We start from the raw sequence: 15847 nt of genomic DNA, 5'->3' as shown, positions 1-15847 counted from the left end.
TGCCAGAACTAGACAAAACCTTCTAGCATTGAAGACCCAGCACAGTCAGAACAAATAATTTCACAATTTGTATGGAAATACAAAAAACCTCGAATAGCCAAAGTAATCCTGAGAAAGAAGAATGGAACTGGAGGAATCAATCTGCCTGACTTCAGACTCTACTACAAAGCCACAGTCATCAAGGCAGTATGGTACTGGCACAAAGACAGAAATATAGATCAATGGAACAGAATAGAAAGCCCAGAGATAAATCCACGAACCTATGGTCACCTTATCTTCGACAAAGGAGGCAAGGATATACAATGGAAAAAAGATAACCTCTTTAACAAGTGGTGCTGGGAAAACTGGCCAACCACCTGTAAAAGAATGAAACTAGAACACTTTCTAACACCATACACAAAAATAAACTCAAAATGGATTAAAGATCTAAATGTAAGACCAGAAACTATCAAACTCCTAGAGGAGAACATAGGCAAAACACTCTCCGACATAAATCACAGCAGGATCCTCTATGACCCACATCCCAGAATTTCAGAAATAAAAGCAAAAATAAACAAATGGGACCTAATGAAACTTATAAGCTTTTGCACAACAAAGGAAACTATAAGCAAGGTGAAAAGACAGCCTTCAGACTGGGAGAAAATAATAGCAAACGAAGCAACAGACAAAGGATTAATCTCAAAAATATACAAGCAACTCCTCCAGCTCAACTCCAGAAAAATAAATGACCCAATCAAAAAATGGGCCAAAGAACTCAACAGACATTTCTCCAAGGAAGACATACAGATGGCTAACAAACACATGAAAAGATGCTCAACATCACTCATTATCAGAGAAATGCAAATCAAAACCACAATGAGGTACCATTACACGCCAGTCAGGATGGCTGCTATCCAAAAGTCTACAAGCAATAAATGCTGGAGAGGGTGTGGAGAAAAGGGAACCCTCTTACACTGTTGGTGGGAATGCAAATTAGTACAGCCACTATGGAAAACAGTGTGGAGATTTCTTAAAAAGCTGGAAATAGAACTGCCATATGACCCAGCAATCACACTTCTGGGCATACACACCGAGGAAACCAGATCTGAAAGAGACACGTGCACCCCAATGTTCATCGCAGCACTGTTTATAATAGCCAGGACATGGAAGCAACCCAGATGCCCATCAGCAGACGAATGGATGAGGAAGCTGTGGTACATATACACCATGGAATATTACTCAGCCATTAAAAAGAATTCATTTGAATCAGTTCTAATGAGATGGATGAAACTGGAGCCCATTATACAGAGCGAAGTAAGCCAGAAAGATAAAGACCATTACAGTATACTAACACATATATATGGACTTTAGAAAGATGGTAACGATAACCCTATATGCAAAACAGAAAAAGAGACTCAGATGTATAGAACAGACTTTTGGACTCTGGGAGAAGGCGAGGGTGGGATGTTTCAAGAGAACAGCATTGAAACATGTATATTATCTAGGGTGAAACAGATAACCAGCCCAGGTTGGGTACATGAGACAAGTGCTCGGGCCTGGTGCACTGGGAAAATAAATGAATAAATTAATTTTTTTTAAAATACAGACTGCTGGGCCCCTCTGTAATGGAGCGGGGGCTGAAACTTTTTTTTTTTGTCTTTTTTCTTTTAAAACTTTTTATTTTATATTGGGGTATAACTGATTAATAATGCTGTGATAGTTTCAGGCGCACAGCAGAGTATCTCAGCCATACATATGCATGTATCCATTCTCCCCCAAACTCCCCTCCCATCCAGGCTGTCACATAACATTGAGCAGAGTTCCCTGTGCTACACAGTAGGTGCTTGTTGCTTATCCATTTTAAATACGACAGTGTGTACTTATCGATCTCAACGGAACTTGCATGTTTTAACAACCTCATCCGTCTGTCCCTCCAGGATCCTACAAAGTCCTCAGTTAGAAAACCGCTGTGCTACTAGTCATTTTCCCTGAGCAGCACCTCCAGCCTTGGGCCTCGGGCAGTCTGAGGTCTGGTCTGTGAGGAGGCTGTGGGCACTGAGGAATCCAGAGCGGCAGGCAGGCCTGCTCCCCAGGAGACCTCTCCCCAGCCACCCCTTGTCTGGTGGTTCCGGATTTCCTCCCTCAGGGCCGGCCTCTTCCTCGCCTGGGCAGAATGTCTGGAATGTGGGGCTGGTCAGGCTGCCAGAGCTGCCTCTGGAATCCAGGCATTGGAGAGCAGACTCCTGCCTCTGAAGGCCTCTGCCCTGCCAGCCTGGAGGTGACTCTGCAGGACCCAAGCGTCTGAGAAAGCGAGGAAGGGGCGGGCACTAGGGCTCTGAGCACATCAGGAAACCTCTCCGGGCCTCAGCTCTTTTGTCTGTGTGCTAGATGAAGATGCATAACACAGTTAATGTGTGTTCAGTCACTTCAGTTGTGTCTGATTCCTTGTGATCTCCACGGACTATAGCCCGCCAGGCTCCTCTGTCCATGGAATTCTCCAGGCAAGAATACTGGAGTGGGTTGCCATTTCCTCCTCCAGGGGATCTTCCCGAGCCAGGGACTGAACCCACGTCTCCTGTGTCTCCTGCATTGCAGGCAGAGCTCCCAGGGAAGCTCCTTTATTTGTAACCATATCCTACCCTCTACACGTGTGGCGTTTTGGCACTTGCCATCTATTTGTTGTAGGAAGGGGGAGGCTCCCCTTCAGGGCTCCAAGAGTGGGCTCTTGTCTAACACTCAGAAAAGAATTGTCCGAGGAGACACGTACTGACAAAGCAAGAGATTTTATTGGGAAGGGCACCCAGGTGGAGAGCCGTAGGGTGAGGGAACCCAGGAGAGGTGCTCTGCCGCGTGGCTCAGTCTCAGGTTTCATGGTGATGGGATTAGTTTCCGGTGGTCTTTGGCCAATCGTTCTAATTCAGAGTCTTTCCTGTGGCACACGCATCCCTCAGCCAAGATGGATGCTAGTGAGAGGGATTCTGGGAAGTGGACGGACACTCGGTGTCTCCTTTCGACCTTTCCCAAACTCTTCCGGTTGGTGGTGGCTTATTAGTTCTGTATTCCTTATCAGGATCTCCTGTCATAAAACAACTCATGTGAATGGTTACTAAAGGGCCTGGACAGAGTGGGCGGTTTCAGTCAGTGTGCTTCCCCTAACATAGCCATTCTCTGCACCTATCACATTTCATTAGCACCATATGAAGAGCTATTGGAACTTCATAGATGAATTAGACACCACTGATCTGGAAAACCACCACTTTTTGCCCCAGGCACACTGCTTGGAGATTTTTTTTTTTTTTGATGTGGACAATTTTTTACAAGTCTATATTGAAATGTTACACTATTGCTTCTGTTTTAAGTTTTGGTTTTTTGGCCTCAAGGCATGTGGGATCTTAGTTCCCCAACGAGGGATCAAATTGGCAACCCCAAGGCTGGAAGGCAAAGTCCTAACCACTGGACCACCAGGGAAGTCCCTTGGAGGTTTGCTGATTCACTATCTTATTTAATCCTGACAACCCGTGCAAGATAAGAACCCCATTCAGCACTTCTATTTTCACCACCATTTGGCAGATGAGGAAACTACTTCCCAGAGAGATTAAGTAACTTGTCCAATGCCACACAGCTGCAAGACAGCAGAGCTGGGTTTGAAGCCAAATGTCTAACCTTAAGTCCAAACCTCCCCTTGTGCCCCAACTCTTTGATAAATGCAGCAAGGGGGAGAGGGACCACACAGTGGTATCCTGCCCAGACCTCACTGTCAGACCAGAACAGAGCAATCTGCACCCGGCAAGGGCATAGAAGCCCTGGCAGTTCATGGGGAGGTAAGAGGGAGAGGCCAAGAGACCTTCCTGAGTGGGCAACCGTGTGATGGACCTGGTAGGTGTGGGCAGGATGGCAGTCTCTCAGAAGGAGCCAGTGGAGGGTGATGCGCTAAAGCTGGCTGATCTGCAGTCCATCTGCACCTCATCTATGAGGCCCAGTGTAAAAGGATAATGTGGAGGAGGGAGCTTATTCAAAAGTTACTGGGATGTGTAAGACAGAGAGAACAGAGCATTGGCTCGAGGGTGCAGCCTTGCTAGATACAGGTGCCGTGGCCATGGATCCAAATCCTATGATTAGACTGGAGCATAACCAAGGACCAAGGCTAAGAGCACAGGTTTTAGATCTAGATAAACTCGGTTCAAATCCTATCTCTGCCATTTAAGAGTATGACGACCTTGGACGACCCCACTTAAAACTAAATCCCAGTTCCTTCCTCTGCAAAATGAAAATGGTAATAGTAGTACCTTATCAGGAGGATCTCTTTCAGAATCAAATGAGATGATGCTTAGCCTAATACTTCATAAATTGGAACAAATATCAGTTATTTATAGATTCATTATAATTGTTGTTGTTACTATACAAAAGGCAAAAAGTGGTTTGCAGTTGTGAAAAAGGGGACATGGGAGGGCTACTGATTCTGGGGGGTGGGGGCAGGGCCAATCAGATCCCCTGGTCTGGGGGCACGTAAGGGTGGGTATGACATCAGAGGTTCTATTTCATGTCCGTTTCGGAGCGACTCACCACCTCCCAGCTTCCTGTTGGGGTGATCTAACCAAAGCCTTGGACCAGTCAGCGGGGCTCCGGGAGCTCTGTGCCAGCCCCACCCACCAGCACCAGCCTGGGGCAGGCTGACGGAAGGCTGGATTGGGCAGGTGAGCTCATTCTGTCCAGCCTGACCAACCAAGCCGGACACTGCTCCTGGCAGGAGCTGTCAGAATTGCCAGCTGGGGGTCAGGATGAGCTGGAGGGCCTGGTGGTGCCCAGATGCCCATGGCCAGCAGGTCTGCTGAGTGTTTGATTACATTCCCGGGCACCCCAGGCAATGCCAGGGCTAGTGGTTCCCACTCCTGCTGGGTCCCGTCTGTCAGCCGCAGAGCTGACATCCCCCAGCTCGGCCCTCACAGCCCACCTGCCTTCCACCTTCTGCTTCTTCCCCTGGGCTGCAGCCCTCATGGAGCCAGGTGGCCTCATCTCCCGATGACTTCATCCTCCTTAAAGGCACCGTGTCCCTTCCTTTAACAGTCAAGCCTCTGGAGCCCTTCCTGTCCACAGGTCCACAAACTGGACCCCAGGGTCCCTGCTCTGTACCCACGCCCATCCCACTATATGTGACCCTCCCCAGGAAGAACATAGTACAACAGAAGAGAGGCCAGCCCCAGAGATGACAGCTGGCATCTCATGTTTATTGACCGTGTTATCCCAGTGTAACCAGGCCATCAGCCAACTGTCCCCATGAGCTGAATCTTTCCTCCAGACCAGTCCTCCAAGGTGGACTACACTCATCCCATACACTCTGGGTATGCAGCTCACATGGAGCAGTAATGCAGAAGTTCCCTCCATTAGGGTGACAGACCAGTACCATTTCCCTGAAAGCCCCGCATCCCTGGAAGCTCCTCAGTCCCACGCCAAGCAAGATGCTTGTCAGCCAATCCTGCACTTGCATCTGTGATGTCCTGGCTGTCATGACTTGTGTCTCTGATTTCCCCCGCTCTGATTAACCTAAGATTTCAGCCTGCCCCGGAAGGAATTAGAGGGGTTCAGCCTGTTAAAAATGAAAATACAATTATCTGTGCTTCTAGACTCTATGGACACCCTGAAATTTGCCATCTGGTTAGAATTTTCAACCACTGCTCAAGCCCCTCATTTATACCCCCTACCCCATGGGGAATGTGGACAGATTGCTCTAGAAAGTAAAACCTAGGAGGGAGAGGGGAAGCACTCACCCAGACCACAGTGGGGAGTCCAGCTTTCTCCAGGCAAACAGGAGGGTGGGCAGGGATAGTGTTCTAGGTCTTTCTTTAGAAGCCAACAACATCCTATGTCAAGAATATTAGAGCTTTAGAATCTCAGAGCTGGATCTTAAAGATCAGAGTTCAACACCTGCTTTAATGAAGCTGGGAAACTGAGGTCCAGCAGGGGATTGAGAATCAGATGTAATTCTTTTAATGCCTATGACATGACTGACCCTGCTGGGAAACACTGATGCCAGGGCCTGTTCTCAGGGAGTCCGAGGCAACAATTCAGTGGGTGGGCAGCGGTTGGACACTAGAATTTGTAGCTCCCCAAGTGACGCCAGTGTGCAGCAGCCCCAGTTGAGAACTCCTGGGTTAGACAGAGATGCCTGGGGCTTCCCAGGTGGTTCCGTGGGTACCCTGTTAGGACCTGGGGCCAGCAGGGAGAAGGATCAGGGCCTGGGGCAGGAGTGGAAGGGGAACTGGAGAGGAGGGGATGGATGTCAGTAGCAATCTGCGGTTCTCTATTCATCCCATTCCTCATCTCCTCTTACCCCCAGGTTGCAGACATCCCTTCGCTGGAGAGGCTGGAGGCCAGTCTTGGCCAGGATGGGGAGCCCAAAAGCAGATAGTCACACATGACCAGTCAAAGGGTTCGTGGGGCTGCCCAGCCACCTTCCTCGGGTTAATGCCTAATCGGCCCAGACTCAGAGACTTGGGCAGCAATCAGCCAAGTGGATAATTGCCCAGGTTAGCCTTTCCATTGGTGTTGATCACAGGAGTCCTCTCATGCTGTAAACCCCTGAGGCTTTCAGGCAGCCTGTAGGAGGGATGCCCGAGAGACTCCTCCCTGGATGTCTCAGGCAACATGTGGCAGCCACTTGCTTGACACCTGTGGTCATCCCCAGTGCTGGTGACAGATCCCTGAGGGCATGGTCCACAGGGACTGCAGTCATTCCATGAGTGGATATCTCCCAAGAGCTGGGATACAGCCAAGAGTCTCTTTACTCCTCCATAAACAAGATCAGAACCTGGGGACTTCCCTGGTGGTCCAGTGGTTAAGAATCCACCTGCCAATTCAGGGGACACAGGTTCGATCCCTGGTCAGGGAACTAGATCCCACATGCCCATGTACAGCTAAGCCCGTACAACACAATCTAGGAAGCCTGTGCATCCTAGAGCCCATGCTCCATGGCAAGAGAAGCCCCTGCTGGCCGCAACTAGAGAAAGCCCACTAACAACAATGAAGATCCAGTGCAGCCAAAAATAAATAAATAAATATATTTTCAGAAGACCAGAACCTTAATAGTTCCATTTAAACACAGGGTCTCCTAAACCAGAGCCTGAACATCTAGAAAACTTAGTCCTAGCCAGAGAATCAGGCATTAGCATTTGTCACGTGGCAGAGGAAATATATCTTTTCTGAGTGGCCTCAGCAGTTTTGAGTCCATTTAATAAATGAGGAAACAGAGGAAACTGATGTCATCTGCCTTATGTCACATGATTTTCATAATAGTAAGAATAAGGATAAATAGAATGCTTATTTATTAACCAGGTTCAAGGGCTACTGCTCAGTTGGACATCAGGTAGAACTGCTAAGAATCAGAACTGTCTGCTGGGAAAGGTAGTGAGTCCCCCATAATTAGAGGTATGCAAGCAAAGACTTATTTATTTGTCAGGGAAGCTGCAGAAGGGTTGCAAGTCCAGGGAGAGAGGAGGATAGGGGTACTGAACAGGATGGTCTCGGAGCCATTTTCAGCTCTGCGGGGCGAATCACTATATCCCCAGTGCCTGGTACAGTGCCTGGAAAAGAGATCCCGGCACTGTGCTGTGCATTTTACACACATCTCTGTCCCATGATTATGCACAACCTTACAAAGCAGGGATTCCTGTTACCCCCATTTCATGGCTGAGGAAGCCAGAGATCAGAGAGGTTCAGTCAGTCATGGAGAAAATCACAGCTAATAACCGTAAGAAGAATTTCCTTTTATGGGGGACTTAGTCTGCTAAGGGCCTTCCCTCAACCTTTATATCATTTAATCCTCATAACAATCTTGTGAGGTAGGAGTTATTAGCCACCCAAAAGGAAACTGAGGCTCAGACTGGTAACCCCCCGAGGTTATTGAGCTAGTAGGCAGCAGTGCCAGGGTTCTGAACCAGACCTCGAGGGGAAGGGTGCTTGTGTTTGTTCATCTCAGATCTGCAGAGTGGGGAGGAGAAAGGAGAGAATTCTGGCTGGAGAACTGAGCAACCTGGGGCCTTTCCCAGGGCCTTGCGGTCCCTGAACGGGGCCTCAGTTTATCCCTCTGTAAAGCCGAGAAGGCAGGTGGAGATGGGCCGGACTTCTCAGCAACTCTCCAGCCGTCAGTTTCCATGACTTGATTCCCCACCGTGAGTTCTGGGCCACAACCCAGTTGGCTCCCTCCCTCCCTCCTGCTCCGTGAGACAGAGAGCTGGCAGGAGGGGATGATCCGCCTCAATTCTCCCACCTCCTTTTCCCTCCTCCTCCTCCTGGGCTGGGACACACCTACTCCAACTTTCTCAGCAGCTTCTTGGAGTGTGCGCCTTCCTGCTCTGAGACTCCGCGCCTCCCTCCAGAGCTTGTCAGCCCGGTGCTTGTGAGAGGGGCTCCTGCCCAGCGGCCCACTCCGGGGCACCCTCCCCCACCCAAAGGGCCCAGGTAAGAACTGCTGGAGGGTGGGAAGTCAGGGGACGGGGGTTGCGAAGCTTATCCATTTTGTTCCTGAGTAGGGGCTCCTGGAAGGTGCAACAGAACCTGGGAGACGCTGGGGCAGGCACAGCAGGGGTGGGACACCTGGGCCCTGCCTGAAGCCAGGTACACCTAGGTATACTGAATGAAGCCAGCCGGAGCCTAGCACTGGGGATCAGGGCCCAGAATGGACAAGGTTAGGGTTTTGATCTCCTGGAGCAGGAAGGTCATATTTGTATGTGTGGAAAGTTGGACTCCTTGAAAGAATGAAATTCCCTGCTCGGGCTTTCTGGGGATGCACCTTCAAGGGGATGGGGAGACAAGCTTTTCTTTGATTTGAGGAGGAAAGGCTGGGGCCAGGGAACTGAGAGATGCTAACTCCTCATGTGTGTCCAAGGCAGGGGGCACAGGGTCCCTACACAGAGAGTCACCTGGTGAGGGGGCGGGAGGCAGGCCTAAGGGAGAATTAGACATCTGGCTGGCCCGGACTCTTGAGGGACTCTTTAGAGGCACCCAGATTAGAACCTCAACTCTCCCGGCTCGGGGAGGGCTGTGAAAGGCAGCGAGCCTCAGAGGCCAAGGGCAGCACTGGGGTGGGTGGGGGGAGCAGGAATCTGATGTGTATCTGTGGAGGTAGGACAGATGGAGTGGAACACTAAACAGGGCCGCCAGGGCCGGAGTTCAGCCCTCCTCTTGGGCGGGGATGGGAGTAGGCCTCCGCTTGGGGGGGAAGCAGCTGTTGTGCTGAGGTGTGCTGAGGGCTCAGAGAGGCTAGGCCGTCTGTCCCCAGGTACACAGCACTCAGCAGCAAGGCTGGGGTTTAGGGCACCAGGGAGGTAGAGAAGCAGGCTCAGGATGCAGTATTTTCAATCCTTCAACTTCTCCTATGGATGGGTGGGTGGGGGGCGCTGAGCCTGGGCAGGTGGGCAGTGCCCTCCACGCAGAAATGACCAACAGTGACTACTACGGCTGATACCTTCTGGATGCTTCCTGTGTTCGGGGATGGGGCTGACTACGCACCATCATTTGAAAATGTCACGTTTTCAAAGCAGGCAGGGGAAAGGAGAATTTTATTATTTGTGTGCTTGTAAGTCACGGGTGGTGTGGCTTGAAACAGTTCCATACAGCTCTGGGCCGATTTCCCTGCATTTTCAATAAGGGGGCAGTTGGGCTATTGTTAAGATCCATACCTTTTTAATTAATTTAAAAAAAATTGGAGTATAGTTGCTTTATAATGCTGTGTTAGTTTCCTCTGTAGAGCAAAGTAAATCAGCCATATGTATACATAGATCCATTCTCCTCCAGACTCAATTCCCACATAGGTCACTGCAGAGCATCCCTGTAAGAGACACCCTTAATCTCACTCCCACAAGGCTGCTGGGTAGGCAGAGCAAGAATGATGGCATTTTGCAGGTGAGGAAGCTTTGGAACTCAGCATCCCCCAGGGCAGGAAGAGGCAAGCTCGGGATCCCCCCAGGGCTCTCCAAGGAGCACAGGTTACACCTCTGGCAGGAAAGGACGGAGCCCATGAGTTGGCTAAGGTGGTGGAGCAGAGCAGCGAGGCCCTGTCTGTTACAAGCTCCCTGGGCCTCAGTTTCCTCATCTGTAAAATGGGGAGGGCCTGGAGGGAGTCAAGGTCTCCCTAGAACTTGTTTCCGTGCTCACTGGCCTCTTAAGAATGCAGGGAACCAGACCGAGAAGGGCACTGGCATGCTCTACATCACACGTGTCCGCTGCCCCTGTGTTTCCCACTGGGATGGGTGGCCAGGGCCCCCTCACCAGGCCTCTGTGAGCTGGGCTGCCACGGTCCGCTGCTCGTACACTCGTCCCCAGGTGCCCCTGAACTCACCTCAGCCTGACAGTTCCCCTTCCCCAGGACAGGCTGAGGCGCTGGCACTGCTGCTGGCCAGGGGCCGGGGAGGAGAGGAGAGAACGTGGGGCAGCCTTAGAGGAAACCAGCGTGTGTCGGGGGTGATGGGGTTGGCATAGTCAGGGACGTTCCTGTGCCCGCTGGGTGGACCCTGCCTTTTTGGTTCCTTCAGTAACGTGTGGACCAAGCTTCTGAAAGCTCCTATGCTTCCTGGGCCCCAGCACAGGCTGCGCTAACTCAGAAACTCCGTGCTACTGTTTCCATGACTAACAGTACTGATGCTTACATTCACAATAGGGGTTTTCAGACAGGTCTGTAAAGAAGGGTGTGGGTCCAAGACTTATAAGATGAACTTATGGTTGCCGGGGAGGGGGAAGGATGGGGGGAAGGAATAGTTAGGGAGTTTGGATGGCCATGTACACATGGCTATATTTGAAATGGATAACCAGCAAGGACCTACTGTATTGGACAAGGAGCTCTGCTCAGTGTTATGTGGCAGCCTGGATGGGAGGGAAGTTTGGTGGAAAATGAATACATGTATATGTATGGCTGAGTCCCTTTGCTGTCAACCTGAAATTATCACATTGTTAATTGGCTATATCAGCCATACATATACATATACAAATAAAAAGTTTAAATTAAAAAAAAAAGGAAGATGAGTGTTGGTCCAAATCCTAGATATTATTGGTTGTATGACCTGGGCCTCAACTTCTTCAAACTGCAGCTTCCTTATCTGAAAAAATGGGGCAAATAACAATCCTTTTCTCAGAGACTGATGTGAACACTAAATGAGATAATGTATGTGGTGCCCAGGGCATGATCATTAAATTAATTAATTGGCTCCTCTCCACTTCCCCTGGGGTACAGATCATCTCAGGGCACCCTGAAGTGTTCCTTCCTAAGACAGATCACAATTGTAATTATTAGTTATTTGTGTATATTTTATATGATACTAAGTGTTGCTCACAGCTCCAGAATCCGTGTCTAGCACAGCACCTGGCACACAAAAGAAGCTCAGTGCATATCTATTAAGAGAATGAATGAATCTTCACTTCTAGATGAGAACTGACACTCAGAGGGATTAAGCATTAGTCCAACCCCACCATAGATAAGAGTGAAATGGTCCTTAGAGATCACTGAATCAGACATGGAGGCCTCCCTAGAGAGGACTGATAACTTGGCTGGGGTCACACAGCAAGTGAGTGGGGAAGGCAGGGCCATGTCCCAGATCTTCTCACCTTCCTCTGCCTCTCTCTGCCTAGCCCAGATCAGGAGAGAGTCCTGCTTGCTATGTGAGTGGTCAGCCTCAGAGGCCAGGGAATTGCCCCCATACCCCTGGAAGCAATTTGGGATGAAGAACAAGGTTGATCCCTAAACTGTAAGATGCCTTTCAGGGGACAAGGGACATACATATCATCAATCAGACCCCTCCTCCAACCCCCACCAACATATACACACACACGTACACACCTGCACACCATCCCCTCACTGTTGCCAGAGAGTCAGCAAGAATCTGCAACTGTACAAGTGGAAGGTGCTCAAGAGTTACTTCAAGTTTCCTTTAAGAATTATTGGGTCCATTTTAAAGAAATCCCCAAAAGAGGGGATAAATGCGTACATATAGCTGATTTAGTTTGCTGTACAGTGGAAACTAACACAACATTGTAAATCAACTATACTCCAATAAAAATTTCAAAAAAGAATTATTGGTTCCATTTTACAAATGGAAATTTGTAAACTGGTTCCATTTTACTTGCCTAAAATCAGTAGCCAGCTTTTGATGGGTCCTAGGCCTGAGCGCAGCCCTGAACATTGAACGTTGAAGAGAGAACTCTTGAAGTACTGAGCCCCTTGAACCACCAGGTTAGACCTTGTCACCTATACCTTCTCTTTTACTCTGCACGACCTCCCTGCACACCTGCAATCATGATCCTCCACCACTTCTTTTGCTGTTGCTATTAGTTTCCAGCATGGACATGAATAGAGACTCAGAAAAGCTAAGCCACTTCCTTTCAGTTGCACAGCTTCTGTTTTCTCAACAGATCCTTAGTACAATAGACACAGCGCTTACGATGTGTCAGGCCTCCAAAGACTCACAGCTAGTGGAGGCAGGTCTGTAAGTGGATGGTTTAATACTTTGAGGTAGGTGGTAAAATAGAGGCAAACTCAAGCAGGCAGGGGGACCCGAGAAGCCATACATACTCAGCCTAGTATGGAGTTAGTGGAGGAAGGCTTCTAGGAGCAGCTGGGACTGAATATCAGTTTTGAAGACTAAATAAGGCTTAAATAAAGAAAAAAAGTGGGAAAGGCAATTCAGAAAGATAAAATAGCACATGCAAAAGCATAGCAGTTAAAGAAAACAGCATGTATGTGCAGGCAACTGTCAGCTGGGTAGGGAATATTTGGAGGTGTGCTCTGAAAGGCAAGATGGGGCCACGTCACTGAAGGCCATGTGTGTCAGGCCAAGGAGTGTAACTTTATATGTATATATATAAATATGATGATGGGCCACCATTACCCACTGACTGACAAACTACCTCCTGAAAGAGGTGATGCCTCAAGCAGTTTCCAGTTTGGAGCCTTCAGGAGGGAGAAATATCTCCTCTGCCTGCCCACCCCACTCCTGAGTCCTTCTTCATCCCTGAGGCTGGTGAGGGCCCCTGCAAGGTGACCTGGAGTGGCAGGTAAACAACTGCCCATCCCCTGGCTGGGGGGCAGGGAACAGCGACGGAGAACTCTCCTGTTCCCAGTTCCCGTTCAGCTCCAGCGCCCACAGCAGTTGGCCTCGGTGCCAGTTGAGCAGGATTGCACATGCCAGCTGAGGGGTAACATCAGCATGTATGTGCATGTTGGCCCATGTGTGCTCACGTGTTCCAGGCGAGAGCTGCTGCTTGTGCCTGCAGCACCCCCTTCTCTCTGGGTCCTCCCAGCAAATGCAAGGCTAGATGGCACAAAACGCATCACTGGGATACTTAAACACTCAGCCTTGGAAAGTAGTGGAGCTTGATGCCAGTATGGCGTCATGGTTGGCACACCAGCTCTGGAGCCAGGGCACTCGAGTTCTGGTCCTGGCTTTGCTGCTTTCCAGCTCTGTGACCTTGAACCCATCATTTCATGTTTCTGAGGGGCTTGGGGTGGATAATGCTATCCACCTCACAGAGCTGCTGTGAGTTGATCCATACAAAGCTCTTAAGCTCTTAGCATAGCAGTCAGCACATACTAAGAGATCACTAAACATTAGCTACTATTACAGATTTGCGGGCTCTTGCAGTCTTGGAACTGATTTAGAGAATCACAGCATTGTGGAACATTCAAATCCTAGAATCTCAAACTCTTGGAAGCATATAATTAGAAGAACTCTATTGGATTTTTTATACAAATCTCTACTCTATGTAAAGATTGCTTCTACAGTGTCTCTGATGGATGGTCAGCCTGATTTTTTTTTTCCCCTTTTTGCAAACATTCAAAAAGATGCATCAACTGTGAGTTATAGCTTGATGAATTTTTACCAAGTGAGTGCAAACAGTGGCTAACCAGGAGCCAGAGCAAAAAGCAGACACCACCCTGTCCCCACTAGAGCCCTTCAGATACTCCTTGTCGGTCACTGCCCCCCACCCTAAGCACAGCTTCATCCAGTCAGGTGGGCTGTTATCAAATATATTATTGAGGGCTTGTGTACCATTGTTAGGAGGATTCTAATTATTAGAGAGGTTCCGTGAGCTATTTGAAAGTTGGTAAGTGAAGTTTTACATTTAAATCATTTTATTTTTACTGTTGTATTCAGTGGCAGCCTTGTTTAGAGTTGAGCATCCCAAATGCCCAGGGATGTTTTTAAAAAATATGGATTTCTCAGCTGCATCCTGAGTCCACATCACTGGAATGTGTGGTCTGGGGGGTGAAGCCAGGGAATCTGTATTTTTACAAGCTCCAAGGGAACTCCAGCTGGGTTTGGGAACCACTGGACTAGAGGTTCAGAACTTGGTCTCAACTCAGACCATTTCTTCCAATCCATGCCCACACTCAATGGACACTGATCTTGGATAAGGTGCTTGGACTTTCTGATCTTTGAGCTTTTTCATTTGTAAAATATAGATGAAATGATAGTACCTACTTCCTTGGGTTGTTGAAGGACTCTGAGGGACAGTGCTCACTAACTGATTGCTCACTAGTTCTGACAGATACTCAGCATTGCTCTTACTGGGAAGAATCCATCTGTGGTGTAGCCAAGGGAGTGTTGGATTTTTCATCTAAAGCCTCGTGTTTAAGTCCTGGCCGGGCTGCTTGCTAGCTCCTGCTAGCTTTGGACAAGTCTTTTGACCCCTATCTTAGGGCCTCAACTTTCCCATCTATAAAATGGAAATATTTCTTGTTCTACCTGTAGGGTCTTTGAGAGGATACAAAAAGAACATGGTCCAGAAACCTGCTCTGAGGACAAAAAAATGCTGCATGAAGCAAGCCCTAATGAACTGTGAACTCAGTTGAACCTGGGAACCCAGTACAAAATGGGCTGTCATTGTCCTTGCGGTTCTGGGGAGGGCGGGCCATGTGGAGGTGGCGACAGAGAACTGCTGAGGCATTGGTTTTCCACAGCCCTGGTGTGCCCTGGCATGGTGCCCGCGCTCTCAGGTTCTGAGAATTGTCTCCTTCCTGGTTCCTGGGGAAGGAAGAGTCCACGATCCCACAGTCATGAAATCCCATGTAATCTGCCATAGTCAGAAGTCACCTGGAGTTCCCTTTTATTAGTTAAATGATTTTTCCTTTATTAAAAGTCTTCTTTGAGCTCCTTTACTAGTACTTTTAGAAAACTTTTAAGTTAAGCATAATAAGAAAACAGAAAAAGGCACAGATCACAAGTGTGCAGCTCAGTGAACTTTCCAGAAACTAACCAGTTTCCAGATAAAGAAACAGAACATTACTACAATCCCAGAAACCTTCTCTGTGCTCTGTCCAGTTGCTAACTACCCCTCTTCTCCTGCCCAAGGTAACTTTATCCCAACGTAATCCATAGACAAGTTTTGGCTGTTCTAAAACTTTATACAGTTGGAATAGCACAATATGTACTCTTTTGTATGTTTCTGTTTTCACCCCACATTACGTGAGGGGGATTCATCCGTGTTGTTACCTAGAACAATACTTCCATTTTCTTTGCTGTATAGTGTTCTGCTGTATGACTAAGCCACAACTTACTTATCCATCTGCTCTTGGTGGTCATTCAGGCTGTTTCCAACAGAGGGTTATTATAAATAATGCTGCTCTGAACATTCTCGTGTGAATCTTTTGTGGACATACGTACACAAAGCTGCTGTGCAAATGCCGAAGATGGAAATTGTTGGGCCATGAGTATGCCTGTGTGGGTGGAATCCACTGATTTTAAGTTCAGTTTTATTCACTGCAAGGAGAACATGGTTCATGGGGCTGTGTCTCTATCTGGGAGATAGACCTGTTCCCAAGAATTAAAAACAGTTGTCTCTGGGGTTTGAGATGCTAATGAGTGGAGAGATTTGCACTCAGAGA

The 15847-nt window shown here is 48.6% G+C and overlaps 1 protein-coding gene across 2 annotated transcripts in view; it reads left to right on the top strand.

Annotated features, from left to right (window-relative positions):
* Positions 1-8231: 8231 nt before the first annotated feature.
* FAT2 (FAT atypical cadherin 2) overlaps positions 8232-15847 on the top strand; it is an 87739-nt gene continuing 80123 nt past the window's right edge. The window contains exon 1 of one of the 2 annotated variants that reach the window (XM_070465651.1): positions 8232-8433. The gene's annotated coding sequence lies outside the window, so the exon portion shown is untranslated. The remainder of the gene's footprint in view (positions 8434-15847) is intronic. The other variant, XM_070465649.1, reaches the window with a different exon arrangement.

Source organism: Odocoileus virginianus, chromosome 3 (assembly GCF_023699985.2).
Source record: "Odocoileus virginianus isolate 20LAN1187 ecotype Illinois chromosome 3, Ovbor_1.2, whole genome shotgun sequence".
Lineage (NCBI taxonomy): Eukaryota > Metazoa > Chordata > Mammalia > Artiodactyla > Cervidae > Odocoileus > Odocoileus virginianus.
Note: the sequence above shows the minus strand (reverse complement) of the source record. Positions and strands in the feature narration are given on the sequence as shown.